Source organism: Patiria miniata, unplaced genomic scaffold, assembly GCF_015706575.1.
Source record: "Patiria miniata isolate m_02_andy unplaced genomic scaffold, ASM1570657v1 HiC_scaffold_29, whole genome shotgun sequence".
NCBI lineage: Eukaryota > Metazoa > Echinodermata > Asteroidea > Valvatida > Asterinidae > Patiria > Patiria miniata.
Window position 1 is genome coordinate 22,144,495 of NW_024037068.1, and position 14,752 is coordinate 22,159,246.

Below are 14,752 nucleotides of genomic sequence, written 5' to 3' on the forward strand. Positions count from 1 at the left end.
GCCTGGTCTTTTTTTCGTTAATGTGATGCTCAAAACTCGTTTTTGATTGTACCATTTTTTTTAAAGACACGCTGTGTATGTCAAAATCAACAGTAAGTGACATGCATGTTGGCACTACCAAAGTAAACTGTAACGATTTCTGTTGTTATTACGGCGTTAAACTCATAGCATTCACATCACGCGGTATCTTTGTTGATTTACAGAACACCAAAATGGCGGCTTGTTAATGGGGTGTGGTTTGGGGGAGCTTACTACCCCCTTTATTCTATGTAACATGTTTACAAACAGGTACATGAGCCCTCACTCATTTTCTTCAAATATGCATGAGCTCGATGAATATAGTCGATGCCTTAGAACTTGAGAAGAGCACTGTTAATACAACATCCTGCTTATAACAAGCAAACGTTTAGGTCCCAAGTCTTTGTGTTTCTTTGTTTTCCATTACTGTTAATACAAAGTACCTACCACATTTTGTATAACATGCTAATTTGTAAAGTCCCAAGGCCCTTTTTATAAAGGTGTTCGTTATACCTATTCCTCCTGCGAAACGTATTCTGACTCGTTCATGGTCTATTCTGTTAATTGTCGTTACCTCTGTACCTTTAAACTTTGGCATCCCCTCGTGCCGAGCTTGACAATGATTGGACCTTTAATTTACTGTTCGTCGAACTCATCAACGGGCACTTTTCCGAAGGGTTTACAGCCCGTTTCTACACGGAGATCGTCCAATCGTCTGACGTACCGTGAGGTACGTTTCGGGACTGCTGTAGACTTTAGGTTCATAGCTTTTCCAAAATATTTTCTTCAAAAGGACGTCATACAATATTCATTGCTTTCGTCTTCTTGTCTCCACCTGTTATCTTCAACACCTCAGCCACCTTCCCCCACATGCAAGAAATGTCCTGGAACCGTCACCGATAACGGTGCAATGCACACCTTAGAACGATGCACCAAATGATCAAATGTGATGTCCAAATGATTTGCTCCAAGGACATATAAAGACAGCTAGCAATTCAATACAATTCAATTTGTCAAGTAATTTTAACGATATATACTATATTGTAATATTCCATTATTTTTTTTGTCCTACGAACTTAATACCTATCTCATTATTTTTGTCCTATGGACTTCATACCTTTCTCATTATTTTTGTCCTATGGACTTAAAATCTTTCTCAAATCAAACTTTTAAAGTAGCCTTTTAAATGCAAAACCACCATTCAGACAGTTTCAGATATGTGACACAGAATCTGCAAGTCTTTATCCGATGTCACCTGTCACACAAACCAGAGACACTCTTTTGCAAGATGCACCACGAGGGGGAGAAGGGAAAGAAGCCCCTAGAGTTCCAGACACGTCCCCAGAAGTCTCAACAGTTTCAGATATGTGACACAGAATGTGCAAGTCTTTATTCGATGTCACCTGTCACATAAGACAGTTTCAGATATGTGACACAGAATGTGCAAGTCTTCATCCGATGTCACCTGTCACATAAACCAAAGACACTCCGTTTCGCAAGATGCACCACGAGGGGGAGAAGGGAAAGAAGCCCCAAAGTTCCTACCACGTCTCCAGAAGTCTCCTAGAGAAATCGACAAAGAGAGGTGCTGCAACTGCTGGTAAGATCAACCTAATGGTTCTCAATCGATACACTTTGTTAATAAACCTCATCCCCAAAGACCAACTTGAGTTGCGATCATCATGGTACTGTTGAAAAAGGTATGAGTAGCTTGACAGGTGCCTGGACCAGTCTTCCTATAGGCACTGGTAGCAAAACCCTGCAGGGATGTAGTCGAATTCATCACAAGTATCTGCAAGCTAAGTCCCTGCAAGTTCATCACCTCAGCTTCCAGTCCAAATTCAACTGGCAAGCTATCCATTTGGCAGCCCTTCTCATTTGGATTGAGAAGAACATTAATACAACAGAGGTAATTATTGAGAAGATTGTTATAAGAAGGAAGGCGCGGGCTGTCTTAAGTAGAGTGACTCCCAAGTAATACTCGTGTATGGGCATCACTATGGAAGCCGGACAACTGTTCGGAGTCCCCTCTCACATAAACCAAAGACACTCTTTTCGCAAGATGCACCATGTGGGGAGAGAAGGGAAAGAAGCCCCAAAGTTCCTGCCACGTCTCCAGAAGTCTCATAGAGAAATTGACAAAGAGAGGTGCTGCAACAGCTGGTAAGATCAACCTAATGGTTCTCAATCGATACACTTTGTTAATAAACCTCACCCCAAAGACCAACTTGAGTTGCAATCATCATGGTACTGTTGAAGAAGGTAAGAGTAGCTTGACGGGTGCCTGGACCAGTCTTCCTATAGGCACTGGTAGCCAAACCCTGCAGGGATGTAGTCAATTTCATCACAAGTATCTGCAAGTTAAGTCCCTGCAAGTTCATCACCTGAGCTTCCAGTCCCAATTCAACTCGCAAGCTATTCATTTGGCAGCCCTTCTCATTTGGATTGAGAAGAACATTAATACAACAGAGGTAATTATTGAGAAGATTGCTATTAAAAGGAAGGCGCGGGCTGTCTTAAGTAGAGTGACTCCCAAGTAATACTCGTGTATGGTCATCACTGAAGAAGCAGGACAACCCCGCCTCAAACCAAGGCATCCATTCGCACCAGAGGCACAGTCACTGTTCGGAGTCCCCTCTCAAATAAACCAAAGACACTCTTTTCGCATTATATTTGTCCTAAGGACTTAATACCTTTCTCATTATTTTTGTTCTATGGACTTAATACCTTTCTCATTATATTGTCCTATGGACTTAATACCATTCTCGTTATTTTTGTCCTATGGACTTAATATCTTTCTCAATTCAAACTTTTAAAATAGCCTTTTAAATGCAAAACCACCATTCAGACAGTTTCAGATATGTCACACAGAATCTGCAAGTCTTCATTCGAAGTCACCTGTCACACAAACCAGAGACACTCTTTTGCAAGATGCACCACGAGGGGGAGAAGGGAAAGAAGCCCCTAGAGTTCCAGACACGTCCCCAGAAGTCCCAACAGTTTCAGATATGTGACACAGAATGTGCAAGTCTTCATTCGATGTCACCTGTCACATAAGACAGTTTCAGATATGTCACACAGAATCTGCAAGTCTTCATTCGAAGTCACCTCTCACACAAACCAGAGACACTCTTTTGCAAGATGCACCACGAGGGGGAGAAGGGAAAGAAGCCCCTAGAGTTCCAGACACGTCCCCAGAAGTCTCAACAGTTTCAGATATGTGACACAGAATGTGCAAGTCTTCATCCGATGTCACCTGTCACATAAACCAAAGACACTCCGTTTCGCAAGATGCACCACGAGGGGGAGAAGGGAAAAAAGCCCCAAAGTTCCTGCCACGTCTCCAGAAGTCTCCTAGAGAAATTGACAAAGAGAGGTGCTGCATCAGCTGGTAAGATCAACCTAATGTTTCTCAATCGATACACTTTGTTAATAAACCTCATCCCCAAAGAACAACTTGAGTTGCGATCATCATGGAACTGTTGAAGAAGGTATGAGTAGCTTGACGGGTGCCTGGACCAGTCTTCCTATAGGCACTGGTAGCAAAACCCTGCAGGGATGTAGTCGAATTCATCACAAGTATCTGCAAGCTAAGTCCCTGCAAGTTCATCACCTGACCTTCCAGTCCCAATTCAACTCGCAAGCTATCCATTTGGCAGCCCTTCTCATTTGGATTGAGAAGAACATTAATACAACAGAGTTAATTGTTGAGGAGATTGCTATTAGAAGGAATGCGCGGGCTGTCTTAAATAGAGTGACTCCAAAGTAATACTCGTGTATGGTCATCACTGAAGAAGCCGGACAACCCCGCCTCAAACCAAGACATCCATTCGCACCAGAGGCACAGTCACTGTTCGGAGTCCCCTCTCACATAAACCAAAGACACTCTTTTCGCATTATTTTTGTCCTAGGGACTTAAAACCTTTCTCATTATTTTTGTTCTATGGACTTAATACCTTTCTCATTATTTTGTCCTATGGACTTCATACCATTCTCGTTATTTTTGTCCTATGGACTTAATATCTTTCTCAATTCAAACTTTTAAAGTAGCCTTTTAAATGCAAAATCACCATTCAGACAGTTTCAGATATGTGACACAGAATCTGCAAGTCTTCATTCAAAGTCACCTGTCACACAAACCAGAGACACTCTTTTGCAAGATGCACCACGAGGGGGAGACGGGAAAGAAGCCCCTAGAGTTCCAGACACGTCCCCAGAAGTCTCAACAGTTTCAGATATGTGACACAAAATGTGCAAGTCTTTATTCGATGTCACCTGTCACATAAGACATTTTCAGATATGTGACACAGAATCTGCAAGTCTTTATCCGAAGTCAACTCTCACATAAACCAAATACTCTTTATCCAAAGTCAGCTCTCACATAAACCAAAGACACTCTTTCGCAAGATGCACCACAAGAGGGAGAAGTGAAAGAAGACCCCAGAGTTCCTGACACGTCTCCAGATGTGTTCTAGGGAGGAGACTGCAACAGATAATAATGGTTCTTAATCGATACACTTTGTTAATAAACCTCATCCCCAAAGGCCAACTTGAGTCGCAATCATCATGCTACTGTTGAAGAAGGTAAGAATAGCTTGACGGGTGCTTGGACCAGTCTTCCTATAGGCACTGGTAGCCAAACCTTGCAGGGCTGTAGTCAATTTCATCACAAGTATCTGCAAGGTATAGGTCACTGCAAGCTCATCATCAGTCTTCCAGTCCCAATTCAACTCGCAAGCTATTAAAATTAACAAAGGCATTCCTTTGTAATTGTTTATCCACTGTTTCTTGATCCGGACTTGTGAACGGACATCCCTGAAACACATCCATACAATAATGGGTGTAAGCGGAAACCAACAGAATCGACCCAACAGCAGGTCGGCAGGTACAGGTTCGTTTTTTACGTAGCCCGTTCAATGCTTCACACTGGGCAAGTGTTGTTTTAAGACCATCCAGATCAAAAAGGCACAACTTGATATGACCACGGTATGACTCAAGTAAGGTCAGCTCGTACAACTGCAGCCTGGCAGTCTGGTGCAAAAATGCAAAACCACCATTCAGACAGTTTCAGATATGTGACAAAGAATGTGCAAGTCTTCATTCGATGTCACCTGGCACAAAAACCAAAGACACTCCGTTTCGCAAGATGCACCACGAGGGGGAGAAGGGAAAGAAGCCCCAAAGTTCCTGCCACGTCTCCAGAAGTCTCCTAGAGAAATTGACAAAGAGAGGTGCTGCATCAGCTGGTAAGATCAACCTAATGGTTCTCAATCGATACACTTTGTTAATAAACCTCATCCCCAAAGAACAACTTGAGTTGCGATCATCATGGAACTGTTGAAGAAGGTATGAGTAGCTTGACGGGTGCCTGGACCAGTCTTCCTATAGGCACTGGTAGCAAAACCCTGCGGGGATGTAGTCGAATTCATCACAAGTATCTGCAAGCTAAGTCCCTGCAAGTTCATCACCTGACCTTCCAGTCCCAATTCAACTCGCAAGCTATCCATTTGGCAGCCCTTCTCATTTGGATTGAGAAGAACATTAATACAACAGAGTTAATTGTTGAGGAGATTGCTATTTGAAGGAATGCGCGGGCTGTCTTAAGTAGAGTGACTCCAAAGTAATACTCGTGTATGGTCATCACTGAAGAAGCCGGACAACCCCGCCTCAAACCAAGACATCCATTCGCACCAGAGGCACAGTCACTGTTCGGAGTCCCCTCTCACATAAACCAACGACACTCTTTTCGCATTATTTTTGTTCTAGGGACTTAATACCTTTCTCATTATTTTTGTTCTATGGACCTAATACCTTTCTCATTATTTTGTCCTATGGACTTCATACCATTCTCGTTATTTTTGTCCTATGGACTTAATATCTTTCTCAATTCAAACTTTTAAAGTAGCCTTTTAAATGCAAAATCACCATTCAGACAGTTTCAGATATGTGACACAGAATCTGCAAGTCTTCATTCGAAGTCACCTGTCACACAAACCAAAGACACTCTTTTGCAAGATGCACCACGAGGGGGAGACGGGAAAGAAGCCCCTAGAGTTCCAGACACGTCCCCAGAAGTCTCAACAGTTTCAGATATGTGACACAAAATGTGCAAGTCTTTATTCGATGTCACCTGTCACATAAGACATTTTCAGATATGTGACACAGAATCTGCAAGTCTTTATCCGAAGTCAACTCTCACATAAACCAAATACTCTTTATCCAAAGTCAGCTCTCACATAAACCAAAGACACTCTTTCGCAAGATGCACCACGAGAGGGAGAAGTGAAAGAAGACCCCAGAGTTCCTGACACGTCTCCAGAAGTCTTCTAGGGAGGAGACTGCAACAGATAATAATGGTTCTTAATCGATACACTTTGTTAATAAACCTCATCCCCAAAGGCCAACTTGAGTCGCAATCATCATGCTACTGTTGAAGAAGGTAAGAATAGCTTGACGGGTGCTTGGACCAGTCTTCCTATAGGCACTGGTAGCCAAACCTTGCAGGGTTGTAGTCAATTTCATCAGAAGTATCTGCAAGGTATAGGTCACTGCAAGTTCATCATCAGTCTTCCAGTCCCAATTCAACTCGCAAGCTATTCAAATTGACAAAGGCATTCCTTTGTAATTGTTTATCCACTGTTTCTTGATCCGGACTTGTGAACGGACATCCCTGAAACACATCCATACAACAAGGGTGTAAGCGGAAACCAACAGAATCAACCCAACAGCAGGTCGGCAGGTACAGGTTCGTTTTTTACGTAGCCCGTTCAATGCTTCACACTGGGCAAGTGTTGTTTTAAGACCATCCAGATCAAAAAGGCACAACTTGATATGACCACGGTATGACTCAAGTAAGGTCAGCTCGTACAACTGCAGCCTGGCGGTCTGGTGCAAAAATGCAAAACCACCATTCAGACAGTTTCAGATATGTGACAAAGAATGTGCAAGTCTTCATTCGATGTCACCTGGCACAAAAACCAAAGACACTCCGTTTCACAACATGCACCACGAGGGGGAGAAGGGAAAGAAGCCCCAAAGTTCCTGCCACGTCTCCAGAAGTCTCCTAGAGAAATTGACAAAGAGAGGTGCTGCAACAGCTGGTAAGATCAACCTAATGGTTCTCAATCGATACACTTTGTTAATAAACCTCATCCCCAAAGAACAACTTGAGTTGCAATCATCATGGTACTGTTGAAGAAGGTACGAGTAGCTTGACGGGTGCCTGGACCAGTCTTCCTATAGGCACTGGTAGCCAAACCCTGCAGGGATGTAGTCGATTTCATCACAAGAATCTGCACGCTAAGTCCCTGCAAGTTCATCACCTGAGCTCCCAGTCCCAATTCAACTCGGAAGCTATCCATTTGGCAGCCGTTCTCATTATGACTGAGAAGAACATTAATACAACAGAGGTAATTATTGAGAAGATTGTTATTAAAAGGAAGGTACGGGCTGTCTTAAGTAGAGTGACTCCCAAGTAATACTCGTGTATGGTCATCACTGAAGAAGCCGGACAACTGTTCGGAGTCCCCTCTCACATAAACCAAAGACACTCTTTGACAGTTTCAGATATGTGACACAGAATGTGCAAGTCTTCATCCGAAGTCACCTGTCACATAAACCAAAGACACTGTTTTGCAAGATGCACCACGAGGGGGAGAAGGGAAAGATGCCCCCAGAGTTCCTGACACGTCTCCAGAAGTCTCCTAGAGGAATTGACAAGGAAAGGTGCTGCAACAGCTGGTAGGATCAACCTAATGGTTCTCAATCGAAACAATTTGTTAATAAATCTCATCCCCAAAGACCGACTTGAGTCGCAATCGTCACGCTACTTGACACTGTTGAAGAAGGTAAGAGTAGCTTTGCGGGTGCCTGGACCAGTCTTCCTATAGGCACTGGTAGCCAAACCCTGCAGGGATATAGTCGATTTCATCACAAGTATCTGTAAGATAAGTCCCTGCAAGTTCATCACCAGTCTTCCAGTCCCAATTCAACTTGCAAGCTATTCAAATTGACAAAGGCATTTTTTTTCGTTATTGTTCATCCACTGTTTCTTGATCCGGACTAGTGAACGGACATCCCCGAAACACATCCATACAACACTGGGTGTAAGCGGAAACCAACAGAATTGACTCAACAGCATAGTTTGTAAGAAACAGAACTCTGAGGTCTGAGGTCGGCAGGTGCAGGGTATTATTTACGTAGCCCGTTACATGCTTCACACTGGGCAAGTGTTGTTTTAAGACCATCCAGATCAAAAAGGCACAACTTGGTATGACCACGGTATGACTCGAGTAAGGTCAGCCTGCCAGTCTGGTGTCTCATGATTGGAAAGATTCAAGCTTCGATGAAAAAGCGAAGATACACAAAGTGGAGGTGTAGATCCTAGTAACTGCTAGAAAATATCTCTTCTAACGTTTAAGTTGGTAAACAGACAGGTGCCATTATTTGGCAGCCCTTCTCATTTGGATTGAGAAGAACACTAAAACAACAGAGGTAATTATCGAGAAGATTGCTATTAGAAGGTGGTGTGGGCTGTCTTAAGTAGAGTGACTCCCAAGTAATACTCGTGTATGGTCATCACTGAAGAAGCCGGACAACCCTGCATCGAACCAAGGCATCCATTTGCACAAGAGGCACAGTCTTTATCCGAAGTCACCTCTTACATAAACCAAAAACACTCTTTTCACAAGATGCACCATGACGGGGGAGAAGGAAAAAAAGCCCCCAAAGGCCATCCAGATCAAAAAGGCACAACTTGGTATGACTCGGGTAAGATCAGCTCGTACAACTGCAGCCTGGCGGTCTGGTGCAAAAATGCAGAACCACCATTCAGACAGTTTCAGATATGTGACACAGAATGTGCAAGTCTTCATTCGAAGTCACCTCTCACAAAAACCAAAGACACTCCGTTTTGCAAGATGCACCATGAGGGGGAGAAGGGAAAGAAGCCCCAAAAGTTCCTGCCACGTCTCCAGAAGTCTCCTAGAGGAATTGACAAAGAGAGGTGCTGCAACAGCTGGTAAGATCAACCTCATGGTTCTCAATCGATACACTTTGTTAATAAACCTCATCCCCGAAGACCAACTTGAGTTGCAATCATCATGGTACTGTTGGAAAAGGTATGAGTAGCTCAACGGGTGCCTGGACCAGTCTTCCTATAGGCAATGGTAGCCAAACCCTGCAGGGATATAGTCGATTTCATCACAAGTATCTGCAAGCTAAGTCCCTGCAAGTTCATCACCTGAGCTTCCAGTCCCAATTCAACTCGGAAGCTATCCATTTGGCAGCCCTTCTCATTTGAATTGAGAAGAACATTAATACAACAGAGGTAATTATTGAGAAGATTGTTATTGGAAGGAAGTCGCGGGCTGTCTCAAGTAGAGTGACTCCCAAGTAATACTCGTGTATGGTCATCACTGAAGAAGCCGGACAACCCCGCCTCAAACCAAGGCATCCATTCGCACCAGAGGCACAGTTGTTCAGATTCCCCTCTCACATAAACCAAAGACACTCTTTTCGCAAGATGCACCATGTTGGAAGAGAAGGGAAAGACGCCCCAAGAGTTCCTGCCACATCTCCAGAAGTCTCCTAGAGGAATTGACAAAGAAAGGTGCTGCCACAGCTGGTAAGATCAACCTAATGGTTCTCAATCGATACACTTTGTTAATAAACCTCATCCCCAAAGACCAACTTCAGTTGCAATCATCATGGTACTGTTGAAGAAGGTACGAGTAGCTTGACGGGTGCCTAGACCAGTTTTCCTATAGGCACTGTTAGCCAAACCCTGCAGGGATATAGTCGATTTCATCACAAGTATCTGCAAGCTAAGTCCCTGCAAGTTCATCACCTGAGCTTCCAGTCCCAATTCAACTCGGAAGCTATCCATTTGGCAGCCCTTCTCGTTTGGATTGAGAAGAACATTAATACAACAGAGGTAACTATTGAGAAGATTGTTATTGGAAGGAAGTCGCGGGCTGTCTCAAGTAGAGTGACTCCCAAGTAATACTCATGTATGGTCATCACTGAAGAAGCCGGACAACCCCGACTCAAACCAAGGCATCCATTCGCACCAGAGGCACAGTTGTTCGGATTCCCCTCTCACATAAACCAAAGACACTCTTTTCGCAAGATGCACCATGTTGGAAGAGAAGGGAAAGACGCCCCAAGAGTTCCTGACATGTCTCCAGAAGTCTCCTAGAGGAATTGACAAAGAAAGGTGCTCCAACAGCTGGCAAGATCAACCTAATGGTTCTCAATCGATACACTTTGTTAATAAACCTCATCCCCAAAGACCAACTTCAGTTGCAATCATCATGGTATTGTTGAAGAAGGTAAGAGTAGCTTGACGGGTGCCTGAACCAGTCTTCCTATAGTAGCCAAAGACTGCAGGGATATAGTATACAAGTATCTGCAATCTAAGTCCCTGCAAGTTCATCACCAGTCTCTTCCAGTCCCAATTCAACTCGCAAGCTATTCAAATTGACAAAGGCATTCCTTTGTTATTGTTCACCCACTGTTTCTTGATCCTGACTCGTGAACGGACATCCCTGAAACACATCCATACAACACTGGGTGTAAGGGGAAACCAACAGAATCGACCCAACAGCATAGTTTGTAAGAAACAGAACTGTGACGTCAGAGGTCGGCAGGTGGAGGTTAGTTTGTTTCTTACATAGTCCGTTACATGTTTCACACTGGGAAAGTGTTGTTTTAAGACCATCCAGATCAAAAAGGCACAACTTGATATGACCACTTTATGACTCAATAAGGTAAGCTCGTAAGACTGCAGCCTGGCGGTCTGGTGCAAAAATGCAAAACCACCATTCAGACAGTTTTAGATATGTGACACAGAATGTGCAAGTCTTCATCCGATGTCACCTGTCACATAAACCAAAGACACTCCGTTTCGCAAGATGCACCATGAGGGGGAGAAGGGAAAGAAGCCCCAAAGTTCCTGCCACGTCTCCAGAAGTCTCCTAGAGAAATTGACAAAGAAAGGTGCTGCAACAGCTGGTAAGATCAACCTAATGTTTCTCAATCGATACACTTTGTTAATAAACCTCATCCCCAAAGACCAACTTGAGTTACAATCATCATGGTACTGTTGAAGAAGGTATGAGTAGCTTGACGGGTGCCTGGACCAGTGTTCCTATAGGCACTGGTAGCAAAACCCTGCAGGGATGTAGTCGATTTCATCACAAGTATCTGCAAGCTAAGTCCCTGCAAGTTCATCACCTGAGCTTCCAGTCCCAATTCAACTCGCAAGCTATCCATTTGGCAGCCCTTCTCATTTGGATTGAGAAGAACATTGATACAACAGAGGTAATTATTGAGAAAATTGTTATTAGAAGGAAGGCGCGGGCTGTCTTAAGTAGAGTGACTCCCAAGTAATACTCGTGTATGGCCATCACTGAAGAAGCCGGAAAACTGTTCGGAGTACCCTCTCAAATAAACCAAAGACACTCTTTTTGCAAGATGCACCATGTGGGGAGAGAAGGGAAAGACGCCCCAAGAGTTCCTGACACGTCTCCAGAAGTCTCCTAGAGAAATTGACAAAGAGAGGTGCTGCAACAGCTGGTAAGATCAACCTAATGGTTCTCAATCGATACACTTTGTTAATGAACCTCACCCCCAAAGACCAACTTGAGTTGCAATCATTATGGTACTGTTGAAGAAGGTGTGAGTAGCTTGACGGGTGCCTGAACCAGTCTTCCTATAGTAGCCAAAGACTGCAGGGATATAGTATACAAGTATCTGCAAGCTAAGTCCCTGCACGTTCATCACCAGTCTCTTCCAGTCCCAATTCAACACTCAAGCTATTCGAATTGACAAAGGCATTCCTTTGTTGTTGTTCACCCACTGTTTCTTGATCCTGACTCGTGAATGGACATCCCTGAAACACATCCATAAGCACTGGGTGAAAGCGGAAACCGACAGTATTGACCAAACAGCATAGTTTATAAGTAACAGAACTCTTGAGGTCAGAGGTCGGCAGGTGGAGGTTAGTTTGTTTCTTACATAGTCCGTTACATGCTTCACACTGGGAAAGTGTTGTTTTAAGACCATCAAGATCAAAAAGGCACAACTTGATATGACCACGGTATGACTCGAGTAAGGTCAGCTCGTACAACTGCAGCCTGGCGGTCTGGTGCAAAAATGCAAAACCACCATTCAGACAGTTTTAGATATGTGACACAGAATGTGCAAGTCTTCATCCGATGTCACCTCTCACAAAAACCAAAGACACTCCGTTTCGCAAGATGCACCACGAGGGGGAGAAGGGAAAGAAGCCCCAAAGTTCCTGCCACGTCTCCAGAAGTCTCCTAGAGAAATTGACAAAGAGAGGTGCTGCAACAGCTGGTAAGATCAACCTAATGGTTCTCAATCGATACACTTTGTTAATAAACCTCATCCCCAAAGACCAACTTGATTTGCAATCATCATGGTACTGTTGAAGAAGGTATGAGTAGCTCGACGGGTGCCTGGACCAGTCTTCCGATAGGCAATAGTAGCCAAACCCTGCAGGGATATAGTCAATTTCATCACAAGTATCTGCAAGCTAAGTCCCTGCAAGTTCATCACCTGAGCTTCCAGTCCCAATTCAACTCGCAAGCTATCCATTTGGCAGCCCTTCTCATTTGGATTGAGAAGAACATTAATACAACAGAGGTAATTATTGAGAAGATTGTTATTAGAAGGAAGGCGTGGGTGTCTCAGTAGAGTGACTCCCAAGTAATACTCGTGTATGGTCATCACTGAAGAAGCCAGACAACCCCGCCTCAAACCAAGACATCCATTCGCACCAGAGGCACAGTCATTGTTCGGATTCCCCTCTCACATAAACCAAAGACACTCTTTTCGCAAGATGCACCATGAGGGGAAAGAAGGGAAAGACGCCCCAAGAGTTCCTGACACGTCTCCAGAAGTCTCCTAGAGGAATTGACAAAGAAAGGTGCTGCAACAGCTGGTAAGATCAACGTAATGGTTCTCAATCGATACACTTTGTTAATTAACCTCATCCCCAAAGACCAGCTTGAGTCGCAATCATCATGCTATTGTTGAAGAAGGTAAGAGTAGCTTACTCTAAGAGTAGAGTAGCACTGTAACCCAGGAGTCCTAAACGGCGAAGAGGACTGACAAAACCAGTGGTTTGCCAGTCGGGGAGTACTAGACTTTCGTTTTACCGACAGCGTGGTTGGAAAGTATGATTATTAAGGCAGAAGTTGTCAATATCATTTCTCACTAAGCTGTGAACCGAGCAACTTGAAGAAACAAGTGGTATCAACGCTGTAGTCTACCTTTGAGAGTTTTGCCGTTAAGGGAATCATCAGGCCAAGGAAGATCAAGTAGGCATCCAAATCCTACTCCGTGGTTGGAAAGTACGCTGACCCCTGATTAGTTATGGAGAGGTTGCCAACGTGACAAGAAAAAAAGGTCAATTTCAAGTATGTTGAGTATTCTTACAAGCTTAAAAGTAAAAGTAAGCCTAGTTAAAAGTTACAAAAACCACAAGAAGAGTTCCTGAAATAACATGTTAAGTTTCTCGCCGAGAAGGCATGTTAAGGGCCCACTGCTGATAAACCCATTCTTTTATTCTTGTTAGTCTTGCAGTGTAACATAGACTGTGAAGAGTGTTGTCGTATAAGACAAGACCAGTCTATCAGTAGCGACCCCAGGAGTTTTGAAGGGGTGGGGTGGGGGGGGGGGGGGAGAAAGCTGAGGTGTTGAAGCCCAGGGGTTAGTTGACCAAAAGCCTTTAAGCAATGAACCCTAATGGACCGATCCAGTAAGCCCCTCCCACTGCGCACGTGGGCAAATTAACACGTGCTCCTCTCCAATGCCACCCTGCATTTTCCTGCCGCGCGCATCATACACGCGTGCATGTATGTCGGACTTTTGTGCACGCATGTCGGACATAAATCACGGCTGTGATTGGTCAGAATACCATGGGGCGGGGCTTACTGGATCGGTCCATTCAGAACATCATTTGAGGTTATTTTTGTTTTCCATTAGAGTAGAAACAATATTTTTAGGTCTAAATTGTCATGGAATCTCTAGCCTTGGTCAATGCTCTCGTCGTTATTCGTCCCGTACGCAATCGTCGCGCTATGCACATGCATGTAAAAATACATCGCGAACAGCGACCTCACGCGGCCACTATATTTATGCCAATCAGTTGGAGACGATGTCGAGCCTTGGTTCAATCGTCGGCCAAAGCTTATGTTTTTCTTTACTTTGCGCTAGATTTCCAGCGCACGACCTCGTATGCGAATACAGATAATGTAGGCGGGGCTAATATGTGGAGTGTCCAATCACACCTTGATAAATCCGGACGTCATCAAATTATTTGCAGCTCTTCGCCTTTTGCGGACGTGACAGGAACCACAGTTTTTGTGCATTGGTGCCGTGTGCAGAGACACGCAATGCGTTCGTGTATGGATTATGTACGGTGCCACGTTTCACTATGCAAGTTTCCATGCAACGATCGACCAATAAGAAAACGACATTTAAGGTCAGCTAAGGCTATTAACTTAATGAGCACCATCCCCAAAACCTCACATGGACGATTGAACCAAGGCTCGACATCGTCTCCAACTGATTTGCATAAAAATAGTGGCCGCGTGAGGTCGCTGTTCGCGCTGTATTTTTACATGCATGTGCATAGCGCGTGGGGATAAAGCCGACGATTGACCGCGTACGGGACGAATAACGACGGGAGCATTGACCAAGGCTA

General features: G+C 44.1%; 1 long non-coding RNA gene across 1 annotated transcript; it reads right to left on the reverse strand.

Annotated features, from left to right (window-relative positions):
* Window positions 1-279: 279 nt before the first annotated feature.
* LOC119735479 lies at window positions 280-14,070 on the reverse strand. Its single transcript, XR_005272181.1, has 2 exons — window positions 3,275-14,070; window positions 280-3,064 (listed from the first exon to the last, which is right to left on the reverse strand). It is a non-coding gene; the product is annotated as an uncharacterized LOC119735479 (long non-coding RNA).
* Between the last annotated feature and the right edge of the window lie 682 nt (window positions 14,071-14,752).